Raw genomic sequence first — 24,621 nt, 5'->3', positions numbered from 1 at the left:
TGGAAGTTGAATGGTCGATAAGCATGTTGTGTTTGTATTCAAGTAATGTAAATGATATACTAATGTGTATTGCTATATGTGTATATGTACATGAGAATTGAGAGTGATATATTCGGGCTAAGTCCCGAAGAGCATTCGTGCTAGTGATATATCCGGGCTAAGTCCCGAAGAGCATTCGTGCTAGTGATATATCCGGGCTAAGTCCCGAAGAGCATTCGTGCTAGTGATATATCCGGGCTAAGTCCCGAGGAGCATTCGTGCTAGTGATATATCCGGGCTAAGTTCCGAAGAGCATTCGTGCTAGTGATATATCCGGGCTAAGTCCTGAGGAGCATTCGTGCTAGTGATATATCCGGGCTAAGTTCCGAGGAGCATTCGTGCTAGTGATATATCCGTGCTAAACCCCGAAGAGCATTTGTGCTGGTGTTATATCCGGGCTAGGTCTCGAAGAGCAATCATGCTGGTGACGTGTATTCGGGCCTTCGTGCCTAGTAGGCTTCGTGCCGGTAATTTGAGCAAAGTTTAAGTGCTCATTACTATACGAATTCAAATTTAAATGAGATGATATGTTTAAAAGTGTACATACATGATGTTTATAGACTTGGTTAAGTCATTTCAATGTGTATTAACGAATGAATAAGAGCACTATGTGTGTGAATGATTAGAGGCACTGTGTGTGTGCGAATTCCTTTAACCGAGCACTATGAGTGCGAGATCGGTCAGTGGGCACTAAGTGTGTGAAGTGGAATTCATGTAAGACCTCGTTTGGGACGAAGGCATAGATTTGAGATAGTGTGTAAGACCATGTCTGGGACATGGCATCGGCTCGATATGTGAGAATATGTAAGACCATATCTAGGATATGGCATTGTAAGAGCTATATGTGCTTAATGAGTATCCGTAATGATTTCGAATGATTCAACGGGTATATTTAAGATGATAAATAAAGTAAGATTAGAATAAGTGAATACGTAAAAAAAATGGTGGATATGTTGTTAAGGAATGGATTTATGTTATATGTGCACTTAAGTGCTTAGTTGAAAATGTGTTATGGATTTAGTCTATGAGATTCTCGGTATATGAAGTTATATGTGCTATTGCTGAATGGACACTATTTTGTTAATCTTGTTCAAGAAATTATTTTGATTAAGTTTCGACATTCGAAAGTTTGAAAGAATTTTTGATGAATGTTGATAATTTTGGATATACGAGTTATGCGCTAGAATAAATCTCATGCCAGTGTATTACATTAGGCTTTATGCCTATTCGACTGTATACGGGTAACGTTAACTATGATTGAATGTGCTAAATGAACTAAATGTTCAGGTACGTGGAAGTTGACTTTTCTTTTGGAAATGAGTTAAGTCGAATATTGAGATGTGATAAAGTTATAAAGGATATTTATTGGGATGTTTGAGTATATGTGTACTTTCGGTTAGGTTACAGCTTATACATGAATGAAAATGTGGGTTACAAATATGTGGGTTGATGATGTGAATTATACATGTTAATATGTGCTTAATATGTGTTTGAAATGCATTTGTGAATTAAATTAAGTGATTATTGCTTATGAAATCAAGAAAATGAGATATATGTGCATACTTGTAGAAATGTTTATGTATTTGTTTTAAGATAAGAAAATGATTTTATAGATCGATGAGAAATCAATAATGAATTACAATTGCTATCGATGAGCTAATGTTTATATGAATATAATTCAATAAGAGGACGTTATCCTAAACTATGCATCGGTAGAAATTTTCAGGGACGAAAATCCCTAAAGGGGGGAAGAGTTGTGACACCCCTAAAGTGACCCTAGTCGGAAAGCGGTTTCAGGACCGCTAAACCGAGTCACCAAATTATTTGAATGTGATATTTATTGTCTAAAATATGTGATTATGAAGGTGTGAAAGTTTTAGGCTTCGATTTAGTAAATTTGCATGTGAATTTAGTCAAAAAGACTTATGGGTGACATTTTTGAAATGTGATAGGCTAATCTACAAGGACCTAATAGTGCATGTAATCAAAAGGGAGGGCTTGCATGTCAATTTTCCCCCTAATATGTAGTGGCCGGCCATGAGCATGGGTGGACAAGATGTTATGGCTAAAAACATGTCATAAACATGATGGGGTAGTGCATTATGTAAGGATTAATAAAATAAAGAGCATGGGTGGACAAGATGTTATGGCTAAAAACATGTCATAAACATGTTGGGGTAGTGCATTATGTAAGGATTAATAAAATAAAGGGCATGGGCAATAAAATATTAGTGTTAGTAGGATGAGAAACAAAAAAAGAAAAGAAAGGATGTGTGTGATTGTCCCCCCATTGCCGTGATGAAAACAAAGAAAAAAGAAAAAAAAGTGTCCATCCTTTAACATTTCTTTTGGCCGAAAATTCTAAGGAGGAAGGAAGAAGAAGAGGATTTTCTTGCTTCATGTTCGGTTGGTTGGTGTTTAGGAGGAGGAAATGTTGAAGAGATTCGGCCATGATTGTAGCTAGGTTAAGGTAAGTTTGATGTTGTTCCATGAGATTCATGCATATTTTTTATGTTAGTTTGAGTTCTACCTAGCCTATGGTTTAAATCTTGCTATGTGATGAAGATGATACTCGGCCATGGGTGTTGTTTTCTTGGTTGGTGTTTGTTTCATGCTAAATCTAGATGAACAATGGGGGTTGTCATTTAGGTTAAGATCAAAGAAATTAATCTTGTAAAAACTTTGAACTAATAATGCCCATATGTGTGATAGCCGAACATAGACTTTGTTTAAAGTCTTGGTCAAAGGCCGGTTAAGTGTTTTGGAAATGATTAAGCTAGGTGTTTGATCTTTTTGGTTCGGCATAGTACATAAAATGTTGCTAGATGGAGAAAAAAATTCGGCCAGCAAGAGGTGTGCTAAGGCCGAATATAATTTTGTATATTAATGAGTGATGAATGTGTTGAATTGATGGAATGGAGAGGATGTTTTAATAGTGCATATATGTGTATTAGCCAAGTTTTGAACTTGAAACAAAATGGTATTTGGTCAATACAAGTGACCATACTTGTAGAATGTATTAAGTATGCAATCGGCCTCAACATAGACATGCATGTTCGGCCACACGAATGAATGCATAGATTGATGTTGTACATTCGGCTATAGGTAAGCATAATGATGATCCTATCTTGACTTAGACAATCGGCTCAAGGAGAATTTGTTAAGTGCTTAGTTAATTGATATTAGGTTAATGATGTGTGTATTTGGTCATAAAGGTGCACATGAGGAAATGTTTGATTAATTGTACTAAATTGCTTAATGTGATTAAAAATGCGTATGACCATTTTGTATTTGAGCTAAAGGTGGCCATATGACCTATCAAATTCATTGTCATATTCGGCCATAAGCTAGCATAATGAGACTTTAATAAGTTAAATTTGTTTGAATTAGCTCAAGAGCTTAGAGGACCAAAGTTGGATAAAGGGAAGGAAAAAGTGATCGAATAGCCGCCGAAATCGTTCAACAACATCCGAGGTAAGTTTTAAGTGATTAAACGTTGAGTAAATTCAATCATAATAGGACATAATGAGTTGATTTAATAAGATATGATGTGGCCATGATATGTTCTAAGCTCAAATGGTAAGTTCTTAAGTGTTTGAGCTTGGGAATTTAAGGGTAATTTGAAATAGTCTGCTTAGGACAGCAGCAGTAACGTGACTTTAGAAAATCACCATAAATTTATGGATTTGAATTAGAGGCTGAATGAGACATGAAATTAAATATTAATGAGTCTAGTTTCTTATAAAAGAAACCGTGTAAGCAAAGGAATTTCCGATAATGAGATACTTAAAGTTGTGTGAGACAGCACAGAATGACACTGTAATCCTCTGTTCTGTTTTTAGAAAATCATTATAAATTGTACAAAAATGGTTATAAGATAAAATTTATATGCTTAGACTCCTTAATGAGTCTAGTTTCAAATTAAATCAAATACAACACATTTTGAAATCTGTAAAATGAGAAATTTGATTCGTAGTGAAGAGTGGTCAGATTAGTCAAATAGTGAAACAGGGGAAACTTTAAGAAAAATCTGGTATTGATTGGCCAAACCTAAAATTCTGGAAATTTTATGGATGGAATATATATGACTCTATATTCAGGAAAAATTAACGGAAAGTGATTTGGAGTTTTGTAGCTCCAGTTATAAATAATTTAGTGACTATTGCTCAGGAAAAATAGCTTGTGCTGAATTTGAGATTGTGTTGTAAACCTTGATAAACTTGTTTTAGTTGCTCATAAGCTATTGATTAAACCCATACGTGAATTCTAAATTGTGATATTGGAAAATGATAGATGTAGATTCAGCCAAGACAGTGTGTATACGTGAAAGTATATGTGGTATGTGAAGTATATTTGGATAATTGTGATGTGAATACATGAAAATCTATATTTTGATTTAGGATTCTATGTGATGGATGTGAACATGCATATATGAGATAAGGCCTAATGGCCGATGTGATGAATGTGAAAGTGTATATATGTGATAAGGCCTAATGGCCGATGTGATGAATGTGAAAGTGTATATATGTGATAAGGCCTAATGGCCGATGTGATGAATGTGAAAGTGTATATATATGTGATAAGGCCTAATGGCCGATGTGATGAATGTGAAAGTGTATATATGTGATAAGGCCTAATAGCCAACGTGATGGATGTGAAAGTGTATAAATGTGATAAGTCCCGAATGGCATTTGTGTCAGTACTATATCCGGGTTAAAACCCCGCAGGCTTTATGCGAGAATATTATCACTGATTAATGTCCGTAAGCTTCGTGCTCGTACTATATCCGAGCTCTAAAGACCCGATGACTACGTGTGGGGATTTTGTCCGGGTAAGACCCGATAACTTCGTGTGGAGATTATGTCCGGGTAAGACTTTGTAATAAGAATTGCTTATAAATATATTCAATGCGAAAGGTTAAACAGGTATGTACTCCAAGTTTATATGTGAGCTTGATTTGCACTAAATCATAAGGTAGTTATGTGATGCATACGAGAGCAATCTATGAGACTATTCCTATGATTATGTGACATCGGATCAGTGTGAGAGGTTATGTGAAATCATACGATATATCTATGTCATATGAGCTCACTTTTATGTGAAAGTTTATCTGCCTATTGTATATGATGAGATGTGCATATTCGGTAAAGGGATGGTATGCCCGAAGGAAGAGTGAAATAAAAATACGAACAACTATGTTATAGTTTGATTGTTATCTGTTGACACTGCTTAAAACTTACTAAGCATTGTAATGCTTACTCCGTTTACTCTGTTTCCTCTGTTTTATAGATCTCATTTGGAAGCTACAGGCTCGGGGATCATCAGCAACTAGTCACACTATCACTATCCACTGTTTGGTACTGCTACATTTTGGATTATCTTATGGCATGTATAGAATAGACTAGTGGCGGAAGAATATTTTTGGTTAATGTATATAAGCCATGCGAAAATGGCATCTTTTGAATGTTTACTTAGAGAAGTTTAAATTTTATCCCTGGCTGTGCTTAGTACTTATTTAAATGAATGATCTTTATTTCAAGAAAAAAAATTCAAAATTTTACTGTTCTGACATGAGTTACAAGTCCGGTAATGCCCCTTACCTATTCTGGCGACGGTTACGGGATAGGGGTGTTACATTAGCCCATCACGTTCTTGGGCTTGAGTTGGGCCTTTGTGACTCGTATCATTCCCCCTTCCTCAAAAAGATTCGTCCTCGAATCTGAAAAATAAAATGGATATAAGTCAGCCACATTGAAAGTAGAACTTACATTGTACTCATCGGGTAGGTCAATTTTGTATGCATTATCATTGATCCGCTCGAGTACTTGGAAAGGCCCATCGCCTATTGGATCCAACTTGGTCTTTCTTTTTGTAGGAAATCTTTCTTTCCTCATATGGACCCAAACCCAATCTCTGAGTTCAAGGACAACCCGTTTGCGCCCCTTATTTGCTTTGTTGGTGTTGATGTCATTTGTTTTGGCTATTCGTTGCCTAGCCTTCTCGTGTAAGGATTTCACCAACTCAGCTTTCTGTTCGCCATCTAAATTAACAATATGTTCTAGTGGTAATGGCACAAGATCAAGTACTGTTAGTGGGTTAAAACCATAAACAAGTTCAAATGGTGAATAGCCAGTTGTAGAATGAATAGATCTATTATATGTAAATTCAACAAATGGCAAACATTTTTCCCAATTTTTAATGTTCTTTCCCACAACAGATTGTAATAAGGCACCTAAAATTTGATTGACTACCTCAGTTTGGCCATCGGTTTGGGGGTGACATGTAGTTGAATACAGTAATTTCGTACCAAGCTTACCTCACAATACCTTCCAAAAGTGGCTAAAAAATTTGACATCTCTGTTGGAAACAATTGTTTTGGGGATGCCATGAAGTGTTACCACATCTTTAAAAAACAAGTCTGCCACATGTGTAGCATCATCTATTTTGTGACAAGGAATAAAATGTGTCATCTTGGAAAACCTATCAACAACAACAAATATACTATCTCTTCCTTTCTTAGTTCGTGGCAATCCTAGAATAAAATTCATGGATAAGTCTACACACGGTGAAGTAGGAATCGACAAAGGAGTGTAAAGACTGTGAGGCATTAGCTTAGGTTTTGCTTGTTTACATGTGATGCACTTAGAACATACCTTTGTGACATCCTTCTTCATATGTGGCTAATGGAAGTGTTCTTGCAAGATGTCAAGTGTTTTGGTCACACCAAAATGTTCCATTAAACCCCCACTATGGGCCTCATGAATCAATAAGTCTCGCATGGAACAATTTGGTATGCACAACCTATTTACACGAAAAAGAAATCCATCTACAAGGTAAAACTTCTCAAAAGTGGTATTTCCACAATTACTTTAGATATGGCTGAAATCAGCATCATCAGTATATAACTCTTTAATATGTTCAAACCCTAATACTTTAGCATTTAATGTAGTTATTAAAGCATATCGTCTAGACAAAGCATCTGCAACTACATTATTTTTACCTGTTTTATATTTTATCACATAAGGGAATGTTTCAATGAATTCCACCCATCGGGCATGCCGTTTACTTAACTTACCTTGTCCTTTTAACCATTTAAGGGATTCATGGTCTGTATGAATGACAAATTCATTAGGCAGCAAGTAATGTTGCCATACTTGAAGTACACGAACCAATGCCAAAAGTTCTTTATCATAAGTTGAGTAATTTAATTGTGCAGCATTCAATTTTTCACTAAAATAAGCAATTGGTTGCTTATCTTGCATTAAAACGGCGCCAATGCCAATTCCTGAAGCATCACACTCAAGTTCAAAAGTGTTAGTAAAATCAGGTAATCTAAGAAGAGAAGCAGAACATAACTTAGCTTTTAGGGTTTGAAAAGCCTTTTCTTGAGTTTCACCCCATTTGAAACCCATGGATTTTTTAACAACTTCTGTCAATGGGGCAGCAATAGTGGAGAAATCTTTCACAAATCGCCTATAAAAACTAGCTAAACTATGGAAATATCTTACCTCAGTTATCAATTTAGGAGTTGGTAACTCCTTGATTGCCTTAACTTTGTCCTCATCTACATGAATACCTTGAGCACTAACTATGAAACCTAAAAATATTAGCTTATCACAGGAAAATGTGCATTTATCAAGGTTGGCAAACAATTTTTCAGGTCTTAGAATGTCTAAAACCGTTCTAACATGGAAAATGATGCGATCCGACTAGGGTTAATCGAGTCATTTCACATAGATGCCCGATCATCGACGAGAAGTTTCGTTTTGATGTCTTATGAAAATTGAAGTATGGAGATGCATAAGCGGAAGCAGGCAATTTGGGTTCAAAAGATGGACTTGGTTGGTTGATGGATAGGTTCGGTTTAACAAAGAAAATAGAATTGTAAGCAGATAGATTAATGAAATGGAGAAACGAACTCAAGCTTCAAGAGTGATTCAATACTATCAAAGTATTGCCCCGAGTCTTATATTGCTTAAGGTGAGTTAGATGAAGGATAGAAGCAGACCTTGACCTGTTACCTATATGGAGGTAAGAACCAAAGGTATAATAATATGGTTGAACGCAACACCGGTTCGGTGATAAGTTCAATGGAGTTTGGATTGACGCCACTAGCAAGCTAGATAAGTCGCTTTGAGGCTCGAACGAAAGAAGAGAGGGGGTAACCTCACAAGAACAAAAGTTCTATTAAGTTTAATTGATCAAATTCTGTAACCTTTTCCAATAAACAAGAAAACTATTTATAAACAAAGACTGAGCTAGCCGAATAGCCACATACATCAAATGAATTCATCTAATGCTAAATTCGGCTGAACATGGACAGCTTCTAGAATGAACATTGAATATGGGAAAATTTGGGAACGTGCATAGAAGAGCTAAGTTCGGCCAATGAGCTTAAATAAGCTCATTTAAGATGCAATTTTTGTTGAAAAGTGACCAGCAATTAATAGGAAATTGGACAGCTATATGAAGTGTGAATGCTCAGCTTTGAAGAGTCCTTGAGTGTGAACATCATGAACCGAACAGTCAAAATGAATCCAGCAATGTGAAAGAAATAAATCGCAGCTTTGGAGTAGGAAACATCATCTCCTTTGGCCGAATAGTCACATAGGAAACTTCAAAAACCAGCACACCATTTTAATTGCATTCCATGCATGTATTGCCAAATACACTGAATCCAACGTGCATGCAACTTTTAAATGCACTCCCACATTCGGCCAACCTACAAAAGGAGCAAATGAACTTAAATTAATTTGTATTCAGTTGAAACATAATTGAAATATAATGTGGACAATTTAAATTCACATAATTAAAACAAGGCACAATTAATTAAACTAAGACCTAATTAATTCGGTTAGGAAAGACACATTAAAACATGTAATAAAAAACATATTTATAAGCTGTAGGAATTAAGATGACTTAATAACATGTAATAAAACACAATTAACATGCATCATTAAATTCGTCCAGATTTAAGACCAATTAAACAACGAAAATTAATGGAGCTGTATATAACTAAATTAACTAACTCATATAATTATTTCAGCAACTATATTATCGCATAAATGGAATTAAGCTAGATTTGAGCTGATTCGAGCTCTTGGAGCTGGAAACGAGCTAAATGGAGCTCAAAAAAATGGAATTGAACTAATTCAGCTCGCATGGGTTTGCAAGCAATGCTTAGGGAGCTGGTCCAAAAGTGTGCCCGGGGCGTGGTCGTATCACCCCCCCTTCTTTAGAATGACTTGTCCTCAAATTGAGCCGTTGGTTCATTCGATCATAGCTTCTCTTACACAACTTTCCTCGATCAAACGGGACTAATGGCAATTGAGTCCACTGAAAAGAATAGTCATGAGTTAGTAAATAGAAATGCAAACAAACTTGTAGTCCAATCATAAAACAAGTATAACGAATGCGAATGGACAGATTAAGTTTACCATGCAAACAAGCTAATTTACTCGCCAATGCCTCATCAAATATTCGAAACAAAAGTAGACATGTTTTAAGGCATTCAAATGTCTCAAATTGTTTCCATAAACCATGAATAAATCGTGAGTAATAAATCAAATGGTAAACGCAATAGTCACAAGCAGGTATTTGAAAAGATTCACATGGTTCACAGAGTTGCACAATCATACCATGCATTAGTCGATGGGCTATAGATTCACTCTCACATGCATCATAAAAATTATCAAAAACAATAATCTTTTTATCAACCATCAAAACAGATAGATCATCAATAAGCAAAATAGGATGGGCAAGCACGTTTCGATCTAAGTGTTTTACAAAAACTAAATCATCAACACGATCTTTGTCACTATCCGAGGAGTACAAAAATGTTTCAAAAGTTTCAAGCATCTTACCTTTATAAGCAGAAGAATAAGGGTCGATTTTACCTTTTCCATTTAATACAAACCTTCTCTCCTCGGGAATGTAGTTTAGTCGAAGCTTTGTGGCTGAATTAACCTTGTCGAAATGAAATATGAACTTCAGGTACAACCACAGAAATGGATTAAGGAAAGAATTTAAATTGAAATCAAATTTATCATACCTCATTTTCTTATTCAACAACCAAGTATCAAAACAATAGAAATTGTTCGCACACAATTGATGATGCTTGATTTTCCCACAAAATGACCAAAATTGATTCCGGGTTTAAAAAATCGATTTTGATTATTCATGCCAAAGTGTAGCAAAGAGTTCATTAAACCAAACTTGTCAACCCAAAAGGATTTTTGTGTCCACAGAAACAAACATTCAAATCTTTTTATTTCCTTCAAACTAAATTTGCAAAAACTCGAGGATTTCAAACAAAGTAATAAAGGACTCACATAATCACCACAATTAATTAAATTGAGATGTTTATATGAAAATTCGTTGTTACACAGAATCAAGTTTTTCATTTGCCGATTAAACACGACTTCACCTTTAAAATTGTCAACGCAAAGATTTGTTTTGAAAAAGCTCATCTCACCACCATTTGAGATTACAACATTAATCGATGAAGGTAAATCAACAACTTTTTGGCATGGAGCTTTTACAAAGATGAAATTTTTGACATTATGTTTACCCATATTCAAGGAAGATAGTGGAAATTCAAGTGCTAGGTATTCCTTACTTATCTTACCTTCGGGTTCGTGTGGTTTGATTTCAACTTCATCCTTACCTTTTTCGGTCATGCAAAAATGTCGCTCGTCAGGAAGATATTGAAGTTGATAATCATCACAGGGATTTCTCGGAACCTAAAAAGAAGAAACAGAACAAAAGCACACATCACGGGGGTTAGTTAAAATTTCATTCTCCTTTCTTGTTCTCGTTCACTAACTTCATTTCCTCTCGTTTCTTTTTCAACATTTTTTCTTTTTCAATTTTTTCTCAATTTCAATTTCTTTTTCAATTTTCTTTTCTTCATTTTCTTTTTCTCCTTCAGTTTCTTTTTCGATTTCATTACAATGTGCGGACAACACGAAAGAATCAAAAAGATAATCATTTGGCTCAAAGAAAGAGAAAATATTTTCGTAGGCTTCTCATCCATTTCTTCGGGAACAATCCTTTGGGAAGGACTTCTTTGAAGCATACGAGAAATAACTCGTCCTTTCTCGTTCGAATAGGAATCATGATATGAATCTCTTCTCGAATATTCGTTGGATGTTCATCTTCTTGGCAATCTCATTTCTACCCTTTCACTTGAATTAAGTTGTCCTCGTTGGGCTCTTTTCTCCACTCGATCCAATCGATCATGCAATTTATCAAATTTTGATTTCACCATCCTATGCATCTCTTGCATCAAATATTTGAATTCTGATTCGAAAAATTCTTCTCGAGACATGATTATTCACTAAAAGAAGAAATGTTAAAAGAATAATAACAGAAAATTAGATACCTCAGCACAAAATCCTCACCAATTCTCTTGAAAAGGAAATAATGATTTTCACTCACACTCGTGTTTACACTCAATTTTTGGCTTTTTCTTTTGATGTAATGCACTCATGCCTTTTACCCCTCGACCTCGTCTCACAATTTCATAATTCGTCTCGGTAGACTTAATTTGTTGCTTGAGGGTCAGTTTCAAAAATGGGTAACAAAGGGAATAATGAAATGGTGTCAGGTAGGCTAAAACAAAACAAATTCGGTTTAAGTGTGGCGTTGGGAAGGGTAAATAATGGTAGGAAGGGAAAATTGATGACCGGAGTAGGAATAAATGAAAATAGTAACAAACTTTCAACTCTTTTTTTTTTGCTCGATATTTTTTTTCACTTTTTTGACTTTTTTCGAATTTTTTTTTCAAATTCTTTCTCTCTCCTTTTTTTCTCTTTTTTTTTTCAATTTTTTTTATAATTTTGATTTTTTTAATACTCCAATACAATAGTAAGGTAATTACAAGAGAAGAAGAACAAAATACAATTAAAACTTGCAAAAAAAATTTTAATTTTTTTTACGTTACGAACCTACTCCGAGCTTGATACGTACGTCAGTGCTCCTCGTTTTAGTAGCTCTGATACCAAATGATGCGATCAGGCTCAGGTTAATCAAGTCATTTCACATAGATGCTTGATCATTGACGAGAAGTTTCATTTTGATGTCTTATGAAAATTAAAGTATGGAGATGCATCAGCGGAAGCAGGCAATTTGGGTTCAAAAGATGGACTTGGTTGGTTGATGGATAGGTTCGGTTTAACAAAGAAAATAGAATTGTAAGTAGATAGATTAATGAAATGGAGAAATGAACTCAAGCTTCAAGAATGATTCAATACTATCAAAGTATAGCCCCGAGTCTTATATTGCTTAAGGTGAGTTAGATGAAGGATAGAAGCGGACCTTGACCCGTTACCTATATGGAGGTAAGAACCAAAGGTATAATAATAGGGTTGAACGCCACATCGGTTCGGTGATATGTTCAATGGAGTTCGGATTGACGCCACTAGCAAGCTAGATAAGTCGCTTCGAGGCTTGAACGAAAGAAGAGAGGAGGTAACCTCACAAGAACAAAAGTTCTATTAAGTTTAATTGATTAAATTCTGTAACCTTTTACAATAAACAAATAAACTATTTATAGACAAAGACTAAGCTAGTCGAATAGCCACATACATCAAATGCTAAATTCGGCTGAACATGGACAGCTTCTAGAATGAACATTGAATATTGGAAAATTTGGGAAGGTGCATGGAAGAGCTAAGTTCAACCAATTAGCTTAAATAAGCTCATTTAAGATGCAATTTTTGGCTGAAAAGTGACCAGCAATTAATAGGAAATAGGATAGCCATTTGAAGTGTGAATGCTCAGCTTTGAAGAGTCCTGGAGTGTGAACAACATGAGCCGAACAGCCAAAATGAATCCAGCAATGTGAAAGAAATAAATGGTATCTTTGGAGTAGGAAACATCATCTCCTTTGGCCGAATAGTCACATTGGAAACTTCAAAAATCAGCACACCATTTTAATCGCATTCCATGAATGTGTTGCCAAATACATTGAATCCAACGTGCATGCATCTTTTAAATGCACTCCCACATTCGGCCAACATACAAAAGGAGCAAATGAACTTAAATTAATTTGTATTCAGCTGAAACATAATTGAAATATAATCTGGACAATTTAAATTCACATAATTAAACCAAGACACAATTAATTAATCTAAGACCTAATAATTCGGTTAGGACAAGACACATTAAAACATGTAATAAAAAAACATATTTATAAGCTGTAGGAATTAAGATGACTTAATAACATGTAATAAAACACAATTAACATGCATCATTAAATTCGTCTAGATTTAAGACCAATTAAACAACAAAAATTAATTGAGCTGTATATAACTAAATTAACTAACTCAAATAATTGTTTCAGCAACTATATTATCGCATAAATGGAATTAAGCTAGATTTGAGCTAATTCGAGCTCTTGGAGCTGGAAACGAGCTAAATAGAGCTCAACGAAATGGAATTGAACTAATTCAGCTCGCATGGGTTTGCAAGCAATGCTTAGGGAGCTGGTCCAAAAGTGTGCCCGGGGCATGGTCGTATCAGAAAACATGATCATTTAATGTTGTTGAGCAAATTAAAATGTCATTAAAGTAAACTACTACAAATTTACCCAAGTGAGGCCTTAAAACGTGATTCATTAATCTCATGAATGTACTCGGTGCATTAGTAAGGCCGAAAGGCATAACTAACCATTCATATAATCCAAATTTTGTTTTAAAGGTTGTTTTCCATTCATACCCTTCCCTCATTCGAATTTGATGATAACCGCTTTTTAAATCAACTTTAGTGAATATAGTTGAACCATGTAATTCATCAAGCATGTCATCAAGTCGAGGAATTGGATGTCTATACTTTACCATTATTTTGTCGATTGGACGACAATCAACACACATTCGATACGTACCATCTTTCTTAGGTACCAATAAGACAAGAACGGCACAAGGGCTTAAGCTTTCACGAATGTACCCTTTGTCTAATAAATCCTCAACTTGCCTTTGTAATTCCTTTGTCTCCTCGGGATTGCTTCTATAGGCTGGTCGATTTGGAATTGAAGCTTCGGGTACTAAGTCAATTTGGTGTTCTATCCCTCGTAAAGGTGGTAAACTTTTAGGGGCATCACTAAAAACATCCTCATAATCTGCAAAAGACATTGAAACACACTAGGCAAATTTTCATTAATGTTAGATAGAGATAAATAATTTTGCCTAAACCTCACAAGGATACAAGGCTGTTTATTGAGCAGGGCTCTCCGCACATCTCTTTTTGTTGCAAATAAATTTTTCACTCTAGTTTTACCACTTGTGGATTCACTTACCTTTGGGTCATTTAAATTTTGACTTTTTTCACTACTAGCCTCTTTTCTCTCTGTCTTTTTTATTTGTCCTTTCTCCCTCACCCCCTCACAAAATTTCATCATTTTTAATTGATCTTTATATACATCATTGGGATTTAAAGGAGAAAAAGTGAATTTTTGACCTTTAAAAACAAGAGAGTACCTATTGAGTTTGCCTTGGTGTGTAACATCACGATCAAATTGCCAAGGCCATCCAAGGAGCAAGTGTCCCGCATGCATTGGGACCACATTACACCATACCTCATCCTCATAATTCCCGAGCTTAAAAGTGATCAAGGATTGTTTTGTAACTTTAAGTTCCGAGCATTCATTAAGCCACTGAAGGTGATACGGCTTAGGGTGCTTGGTACAAGGTAACTTTAAGGAATCCACCAAATAACTGCTAACTACATTCGAACAACTCCCACTATCAATAATAAGTGAACATAAGTTACCTTTTATAAAACACCTAGAATGGAAAATATTGGTCCTTTGATTATCAAAATCGTCTCTCATTTGGATGTTAAGGGTGTGACGAACTACAAGGCATTCATCATCGACTTGACCAATTCTAGACATCTTATTATTATTTTTTCTTTTGGAATACCTGCAAAACAAACACTCAACACTCAAAAGGAAAATTAAATTCTCAAACAGGTAGAATTCAGTCTTGTGAGCTCTTTAGTAGAGTCTATATCAATCAATTAGAAAGTGTATGAACCGTAACTACCAAAGAATCTTAATTTGCACTAGGAGTCCAAAAAGTGACGAGACACCAATTGATTTGTGTCGCACCGAGGAAGAATTGTGCACACTTTTAAATCCTACTAACACAAGAAAAAAGAAGGTGTTAGATAGTGTAAAGGAAGAATAAAAGCAAAACAAATGAAAACCTACAACTAAGAATCAATAAAAATTGCTGATACCCGAAAAAATTGCGAAGTAATTTGACAACTTCGTTTGAGGTGTTACCAATATCCAAAAATCACAAAATTTAAACTGGGATGTCCTTAAATATTTTATATTTGATATGGAAAGTTTCAGAACTAAAATCAGCCCGCTGAATATTTTTTAATTTTTATTTGATTTCATATTTTTCTATTTTTTTGACTTTTTCGACTAATTTTTTTTGTGGTAAATATTTTTGAATATTCTATAACAGTGCCACAAACATGCATATAAAATTTCAGATCAATTGGACAACGTTTACCCACTCAAATGAATTTTTTTCCAAAAATTTTTCTAGGTAAAAATAGCTATATTCTGGAAATCAATTTAGAAATCAACCAAGAACACCCAAAACGCCCAAAATCTGATACCAAATGATAGAGGGTTTTGCGCGGACCAAGATCGAGTTGTCATGTCACGGGATAGTTTTACGAGATCTATAAACAACTTGTCTGAAACAAAAACAGAAAACAGGAAATTAAACTCAAAGATCAAGAAACCCAAATCGAGATAGAAAATAGAGTACTTAGGAGGTAAGAAATCTGGAAAAGTATGAACAAAAGACATTTCTTGATGCCAAAGAATGTTGCAAGAATAGATCTTGAAGTTTGGAATGGCTGAAACGCAACAAGTGTGACAGCCCAAAACTGACCCTAGTCGGGAAGTGGTTTCGGGACTGCTAAACCGAGTCACCGAAATGTTTGAATGTGATATTATTGTCTAAAATATGTGATTATGAATGTGTGGAAAATTTCAAGCTTCGATTTAGTCAATTGCATGTGAATTTAGTCCATAGGACTTATGTGAGAAAGTTTTAAAAATGTGATAGGGTAATTTATAAGGACCAATTTAAGCAAGGAGTGAAAATATTGGCTTTGCATGTCAAATACCCCTTTTTTATACATAGTGGCCGGCCATGATGGAGCATATATTAGACTATGTGGTAAATTTCCATGAAGTGGACATTATTTTAAGTAAAAGAAAAGAAATGATAAAAGAAATATTAAGGATACTAAAAGAAAAAAAAAGAAGGAGGGAGGTTATCACCTTGTTCATCTTGGCCGGTTGTAGAGAGGAAGAGAGGAGGGTAGCATTCGGTCATTTGAAACCTAAGGAAGGTTAGTCTTTTGTTTGGTTTTTGATAATTTTCACATTTTTGATATCATTGCTTTGTGTTCTTTAAACCCCATGGTTCAATTTTGTGAATTGATGATGATTTTGTGTTTTGCCATTGATGAGTGCTTGAGCTTTTTGATAGTTGTTGATGAAAAATGAAAGATATGTTAAAGATTAATATGTTTTGTGTTGAAGTTTTTGGTGATTTTGAGTAGTTAGGGCTAAATTACAAAAATAAATTTTTGAAGGACTCAAAGGTGAAATAAATGAAATGTATGGACTTATATGGGTACTAGGAAGATTCGGCCCTTAAGGAGTGTGACCAAATTTTGTGTATTTTGTGTTTTGTGGAATAAAGACTAAATTGTGAAAGTGCGAAATATTAGGGGTAAAAATGTAATTTACCCATTTATGCGTTATTAGACTAAATTGAATGAAAATATGTTAAAACGAGATTTATTTGAATATGATAAATGTATATATAGCTGAATATGATATGTGTGAATTATATGTTAAATTAAGGCTTGGTAAGCTAGCTATTAAGGTGAAATGCTAATGTTAGTATTTGATTTGGTAATAATCTGTTTGGGGACAGCAGCAGTAAGGTGATTTTGGAAAATCGCCATAATTTGTAGGAGTTGAATTAGAAGCTGAGTGAATTATGTCATTAAAGCTTGAAGAGTCTATTTTCTTACAAAAGAAACTATAAAAACAAAAGAGTTACCGATCTTGAGATATTTGAAGTATTGTGGGGCTGAGTCAAAATGACTACTGGATTCCCTGTTCTGTTTTTAGAAAATCATTATAAATTGTACAAAAATGATTATAAGATAAAATTTATATGCTTAGACTCCTTAATGAGTCTAGTTTCAAATGAGATCAAATACAACACATTTTGAATTCTGTAAAATGAGAAATTGGATTCGTAGTGAAGAGTGGTCAGAATAGTCAAACAGTGAAACAGGGGAAAATTTAAGAAAAATCTGGTATTTATTGACCAAGCCTAAAATTCTGAAAATTTAATGGATGGAAGATATACGAGTCTATATTCAGGTAAAATTAACGGCAAGTGATTTGGAGTTTAGTAGCTCCAGTTATAAATAATTTAGTAACTACTGCTCAGGAAAACAGCTCGTAGTGAATATGTGATTTTGTTGTAAACACTAATGAAAATTTGCCAATGAATTATTTATTGATTATTATAAAGCTTACTATAATCTATGTGTGTGAAAGTCGGATCAATATATATATTATTCTGAAAGTAATACTTGAATAGTCGATTAATGACTATTTTAAATTTTGTTGAACTTAAGCTCAAGAGCAAAGGGGAACTAGATCCGATAAAGGGAAGGAAAAAGTAATTGAATAGCCATTGAAGTCGTTCGACGACATCTGAGGTAAGTCTTCGAGTAATGACCCTACTTGAATTATATTGAAATGATTAGTCATACTATGACGGATAGTCGAATGTGCTTAGAGACTATGTTATAAAGCCAATTGAAATCATGCTCTTTGTGTGTGGCTATTGAGCTGAAATTTGAAAGGTTTAATAAATGTTTTGTGTTTGAGCCTTAGTAACGAAGAAATGATATGGATGTGTTATGATTATTGATATATGTGTGCATGAGCATTGGAATATATCCGGGCTAAGACCCGAAGGCAATTACGCGAGTTGATATATCCGGGCTATGACCCGAAGGCAATTACGCGAGTTGATATGTCCGAGCTATGACCCGAAGGCAATTATGCGAGTTGATATATCCGGGCTAAGACCCGAAGGCAATTATGCAAGTTGATATATCCGGGCTAAGACCCGAAGGCAATTATGCACGTTGATATGTCTGGGTTAAGACCCGAAGGCAAATGTGTTTGCGGCTATATCCGGTTAAATACCGAAGAGACTTGGGTTTGAATGTGAGCGCTTGGTGCTGTAATAAATTCTATTAATACGCTCGACTAAACCGAACGATAAGGTATGTTTGCATGTGCTTCAGAAAAGTCGATTAGTTTTAAATAGTCTTCGTGAAATCGACTAATGAATTTTCGGCTTTTAGAAAGGTTGATACCTTGTGTATATATGTGTATGAAGTGTGAAGTAAGTATGATTATGAGAATGTGTGTTAATAAAGTGACTTAGTTAGCTATGTGAATGTAATACTTTAGTCAAAGCCGATTTCATTACTTGAAACTTACTAAGCTTAAAATGCTTACCCGGTTGCTTTGGCTCTCTGTTTTATAGATTTTGTTCGTTAGCTATCGGATTCGGGATCAGCGAAGTCGAAGTCATCTACACTATCAAAGCTCTTTTGGTACTCTTTTAGTTGAACTCTGGATATGGCATGTATAGGACTACCCCCTGTTGTTTAAGTACTTTTTGTGATGTATGTGTGTAAAGCCATGCGAAAATGGCTCGTAGAAGTGGAGTATGGCATTAGACCATTTGTGTTTATGTATGTATATATGGTTTCACGATGTGACTATGGTTTGGAATGGAAGTGTTGGGCAAATGATCAGCCATTGGAATGGCTAAATATGATCATATGTGGACCTATGTATGACAAAACCCTAGTTGGTCCATGGTAACCACGAAATAGGTAAAGTTTACCTTGAAAACAGATGCTGACAACAGCAGTGGTGTGGATTTGAAAAATCACAAAAATTTGTAGGAATGGAATTAAATAGTGAATAAATTATGTAATCGAACCTTGATGAATCTATTTTCATATGAAAGTAACGAAACAATCATATGAACAGTATATTAAGAGATATTAAAGTTCTCGTGAAACAGGGCCAGAACGGTTTCTGGATCTCCTGTTTCGACTTTGAAAATTTACCTTAAATTAACCAGAGATAATTAGGAGTCATACCATATATGTATAGATTCCTCTCTGAGCCTAGTTTCTATAGAAACAAATGGCATCAGTATTGGAGCCCTGTACAAGGAGATATCAGCCGATCCCTGTAACATGGGAGACTTTGACTAATAAACTGTACTAATTGGCCCGACCAAAAATTCTAGAAAAAAATATGTAGATGGGCATGTGAGTCTAGTTTCAGGGAAAAATCACGAAACTGATTTTCGAGTTGTGAAACTCAAGATATGATTTTTAAAGCGACTATTACGCAGATTGGCAGTGTCTGGAAAATTTTTAAAAGTCTGTTAACACCTTGTGTTCGACTCCGGTGACGGTCTCGGGTTCGGGGTGTTACAATTGATTGGTATCAGAGCTATGGTTTAGTCGATTCTAAGACTACCGTAATGCGTTGGGTCTAGCTATACATGCCATTTTATGTGATTATTTGATAGTGTGGATATTTCTGACATTTGCAAATGTGTTTATTTATAGTAATGGATCTCGATCCCGACCGAGCGGTAGCTGATGATCTTGAGAGTGTAGCGCCTGCTCCCGCACAAGGGACAGCGCCGGCGGACTCTCAACCTAATGCTAGTAACCCGAATGATGAAGCTAGACAAGCGTTCTATAGCGTGATGAATGATTGGTTCAACCAATACATTCGAACTAATACGGCTGTTCCACAACCCCCATTCCCGACAAACACCACCCCCGCACCTACAATACCTCGGGTAACTGACCAAATAAGGTCAAATAAGCCCCCAGTTGACAGAATCTGAAAACATGGGGCTACTGAATTTAAAGCTACGGATAGCGACGATGCCGAGCAAGCTGAATTTTGGTTGGACAACACTATCCGGGTACTCGATGAGCTATCTTGTACACCCGATGAATGCCTAAAGTGTGCTATCTCCTTGCTACGTGATTCTGCCTACTATTGGTGGAGTACTCTGACTTCTGTTGTGCCCCGGGAGCAAGTAACTTGGGAGTTTTTCCAAACTGAGTTTCGGAAAAAGTATATCAGTCAGAAATTTGTTGATCAAAAACGGAAGGAATTTCTTGAGCTTAAGCAAGGTTCTATGTCAGTTACTGATTACGAGCGAAAATTTGTTAGACTTAGTAGATACGCTCGGGAATGTGTTTCGTCCGAGGCTGTCATGTGTAAACGCTTCGAAGATGGGCTGAATGAAGATATAAAAATGTTCGTTGGCATTCTTGAAATACGAGAGTTCGTAGTACTTGTCGAGCGAGCTTGTAAAGCCGAAGAGCTTAGAAAGGAAAAACAAAAAGTTGATGTAGGAACTGGGGAGTTTCGTAAAGATCCTCGGGAAAGTCTCTTCAACAGGCATCGAAGAAATTTCGAGATGATGTGGGCCGGTCTAGAGGCACTTCGGGCCTTTTTAGACGAGATCGTGATCGACCCCCTGTGGGTACACGAGGCACTTCGGTCGCCAATGTTGGGAATGAACGTCGAGACAGAACGGAATGTCGACATTGCGGTAAATGGCATTCGGGGAGTTGTAGATTCCATGACCGCTCCTGTTACAAGTGCGGATCAGTGGACCACTTCATTAAAGATTGCCCGAGGCTGTCTGAACAGAATGTAAATCAGAGTGGGAAACCGGGTGCTACCACTGCTCGAGGTAGACCATCTAGAAATACGGGCAATGCTAGTGGTGGTCAGAGAGGATATAGAGATGCTACGACCAGATCCGAGGCTCGTGCACCTACTAGAGCATATGCTATACGTGCCCGCGAGGATGCTTCTTCGCCTGATGTTATTACCGGTACTTTTACTCTCTTTGATACTAATGTAATTGCTTTGATTGACCCCGGTTCTACTCATTCTTACATATGTGAAACCTTAGCATCCAGTAAGACTTTACCTATTGAGTCTACTGAGTTTGTAATTCGGGTGTCAAATCCCTTGGGTCGTTACGTGCTTGTCGACAAAGTGTGTAAGAAATGTCCCCTAGCAATTCGAGGTTCCTGTTTTCCGGCGGACTTGATGCTTTTGCCGTTTGATGAATTTGATGTTATTCTCGGGTTTGATTGGTTGACCGTGCATGATGCGGTTGTGAATTGCAAAAGCAAGACTATTGATTTGAGGTGCACAAATAACGAAGTAATCCGAGTTGAGTCTACGGACTTGGATGGGTTGCCAGCTGTAATATCCTCAATGTTGGCCCAGAAATATGTAAGAAAAGGGTGCGAAGCATACCTTGCGTATGTACTGGATGACCAAGAATTAGAAAGGAAACCTGAATCTGTGCCGGTGGTTTGTGAAGACCCGGATGTTTTTCCTGAAGAATTGCCAGGTTTACCACCTGTTCGGGAGATAGAGTTTGGTATTGAGCTTGTACCTGGGACTACGCCGATTTCGATAGCTCCGTATCGTATGGCACCAACTGAGTTAAAAGAGTTGAAAGCTCAGCTGCAAGAATTGACGGATAGAGGTTTCGCTCGGCCAAGTTTCTCACCTTGGGGTGCACCAGTATTGTTCATGAAAAAGAAGGACGGAACCATGAGGTTGTGCATTGACTATCGTCAACTGAATAAAGTGACGATAAAGAATAAATATCCATTACCGCGTATTGATGATTTGTTTGATCAACTAAAGGGGGCCTCAGTGTTCTCAAAAATAGATTTGAGATCGGGTTATTATCAGTTGCGGATTCGAGATTCGGACGTACCCAAAACTGCTTTCAGAACGAGGTACGGTCACTACGAATTCTTAGTGATGCCGTTTGGGCTCACTAATGCCCCTTCAGTATTTATGGATTTGATGAATCGGATCTTCAGACCATATTTGGATCGGTTCGTAGTTGTGTTCATTGATGACATCTTGGTCTATTCAAGAGATGAGACCGAACATGCTGAGCACCTGAGACTAGTGTTGCAAATTTTACGGGATAAGCAGTTATATGCCAAGTTCAGTAAGTGTGAGTTCTGGTTAAGAGAGGTTAGCTTCTTGGGTCATGTGGTATCCGCATCGGGTATTCGAGTTGACCCGAACAAAATTTCAGCCATACTTAACTGGAAACCTCCGAGAAATATTACTGAGGTTCGGAGCTTTTTGGGGCTCGCCGGTTATTACCGACGATTTGTCAAAGGTTTCTCGATGATAGCCACACCAATGACGAAGCTACTTCAAAGGGATGTTAAGTTCGAATGGACGGAGAAGTGTCAGAAAAGTTTCGATCAACTGAAAACTCATTTGACTGAAGCTCTAATTCTAGTGCAACCCGAATCAGGCAAGGAGTTTGTCATTTATAGTGACGCATCCCTACTTGGGTTGGGTTGCGTGTTGATGCAAGAAGGTCGAGTGGTGGCCTATGCGTCGAGACAATTAAAGCCACATGAGAAAAATTATCCGACCCATGATCTCGAACTAGCTGCCATCGTATTTGCTTTAAAAATATGGCGACATTACTTATTTGGTGAAAAGTGCCATGTATTTTCGGATCACAAAAGTCTCAAATATTTGATGACTCAGAGAGACTTAAATCTACGACAAAGACGTTGGCTTGAGTTGTTGAAAGATTACGAGCTTGTCATTGATTACCACCCGGGAAAGGCTAATGTGGTTGCGGACGCCTTAAGCCGGAAATCATTGTTTGCTTTACGAGCGATGAATGTACACTTGTCTGTTCTACCCGACAATGTGTTAGTAGCTGAATTAAAAGCCAAACCATTATTGATTCATCAAATTCGTGAAGCCCAGAAAGTTGATGATGAATTGGTTGCAAAACGGGCTGAGTGTGTATCGAACAAGGAATCGGAGTTTCAAATTGATGGTGATGATTGTTTGAGGTTCAGAAGTCATTTATGTGTTCCAAGGAATTCGGAACTCATTTCGATGATTCTGAACGAAGCCTATTGTAGCCGAATGTCAATTCACCCGGGGAGTACAAAAATGTACAACGATTTGAAACATCGGTTTTGGTGGCATGGTATGAAACGAGACATCTCCGACTTTGTTTCGAGATGTTTAATATGTCAACAAGTGAAAGCGGAACATCAAGTGCCTTCAGGACTACTTCAGCCGATCATGATACCCGAGTGGAAATGGGATCGAGTCACAATGGACCTTGTGTCCGGACTGCCATTGTCAGCAAGTAAGAAAGATGCGATTTGGGTTGTTGTCGATAGACTAACTAAGTCGGCTCACTTTATCCCCGTGCGTACGGATTTTTCATTGGATAAACTAGCTGAATTGTATGTTTCTCAGATTGTGAGATTACACGGGGTACCGATTTCTATTGTGTCAGATAGAGATCCGAGATTCACCTCGCGATTTTGGAAGAAATTGCAAGAAGCTTTGGGTACCAAGCTGCATTTTAGCACCGCTTTTCATCCACAAACCGATGGTCAATCCGAGCGGATAATTTAGATACTTGAGGATATGTTGAGATGTTGCATCCTCGAGTTCAGTAGTTCATGGGAACAGTATTTACCTTTGATTGAATTCGCTTACAACAATAGTTTTCAATCAAGTATTAAGATGGCACCTTACGAGGCTTTGTACGGTCGTAAATGCCGTACACCATTGTTTTGGACCGAGCTCGGTGAAAGTAAAATTTTCGGAGTTGATTTGATTAAAGATGCCGAGCAGAAAGTAAAGGTAATCCGTGAAAGTCTGAAGGTAGCCACAGATCGTCAAAAGTCGTATGCGGATTTGAAAAGAAAAGACATTGAATATCAGGTTGGAGATAAAGTGTTTCTTAAAGTTTCGCCTTGGAAAAAGGTACTCAGATTCGGCCGTAAGGGCAAATTGAGTTCGAGGTTCATTGGGCCGTATGAAATATCCGAAAGAATTGGTCCAGTGGCATATAGATTGATTTTACCCCCTGAACTTGAAAGGATTCACAACGTTTTTCATGTTTCGATGCTTCGACGTTATAGATCCGATCCGTCACATGTGATTAATCCCTCGGAAGTTGAAATTCAATCTGACTTGAGTTATGAAGAAGAACCGATTCGTATCCTAGCTCGTGAAGTGAAAGAGTTGCGAAACAGAAGGGTTCCGTTAGTTAAGGTGTTATGGCTCAAACACGGGATCGAGGAAGCTACTTGGGAAACTGAGAGCTCGATGAAAGAACGATACCCAAACCTATTCACCGGTAAGATTTTCGGGGACGAAAATTTCTTAAGTGGGGGAGAGTTGTGACAGCCCAAAATTGACCCTAGTCGGGAAGTGGTTTCGGGACTACTAAACCGAGTCACCGAAATGTTTGAATGTGATATTATTGTCTAAAATATGTGATTATGAATGTGTGGAAAATTTCAAGCTTCGATTTAGTCAATTGCATGTGAATTTAGTCCATAGGACTTATGTGAGAAAGTTTT

This window comes from Gossypium hirsutum, chromosome D11 (assembly GCF_007990345.1).
Source record: "Gossypium hirsutum isolate 1008001.06 chromosome D11, Gossypium_hirsutum_v2.1, whole genome shotgun sequence".
Classification (NCBI taxonomy): domain Eukaryota; kingdom Viridiplantae; phylum Streptophyta; class Magnoliopsida; order Malvales; family Malvaceae; genus Gossypium; species Gossypium hirsutum.
Note: the sequence above shows the minus strand (reverse complement) of the source record.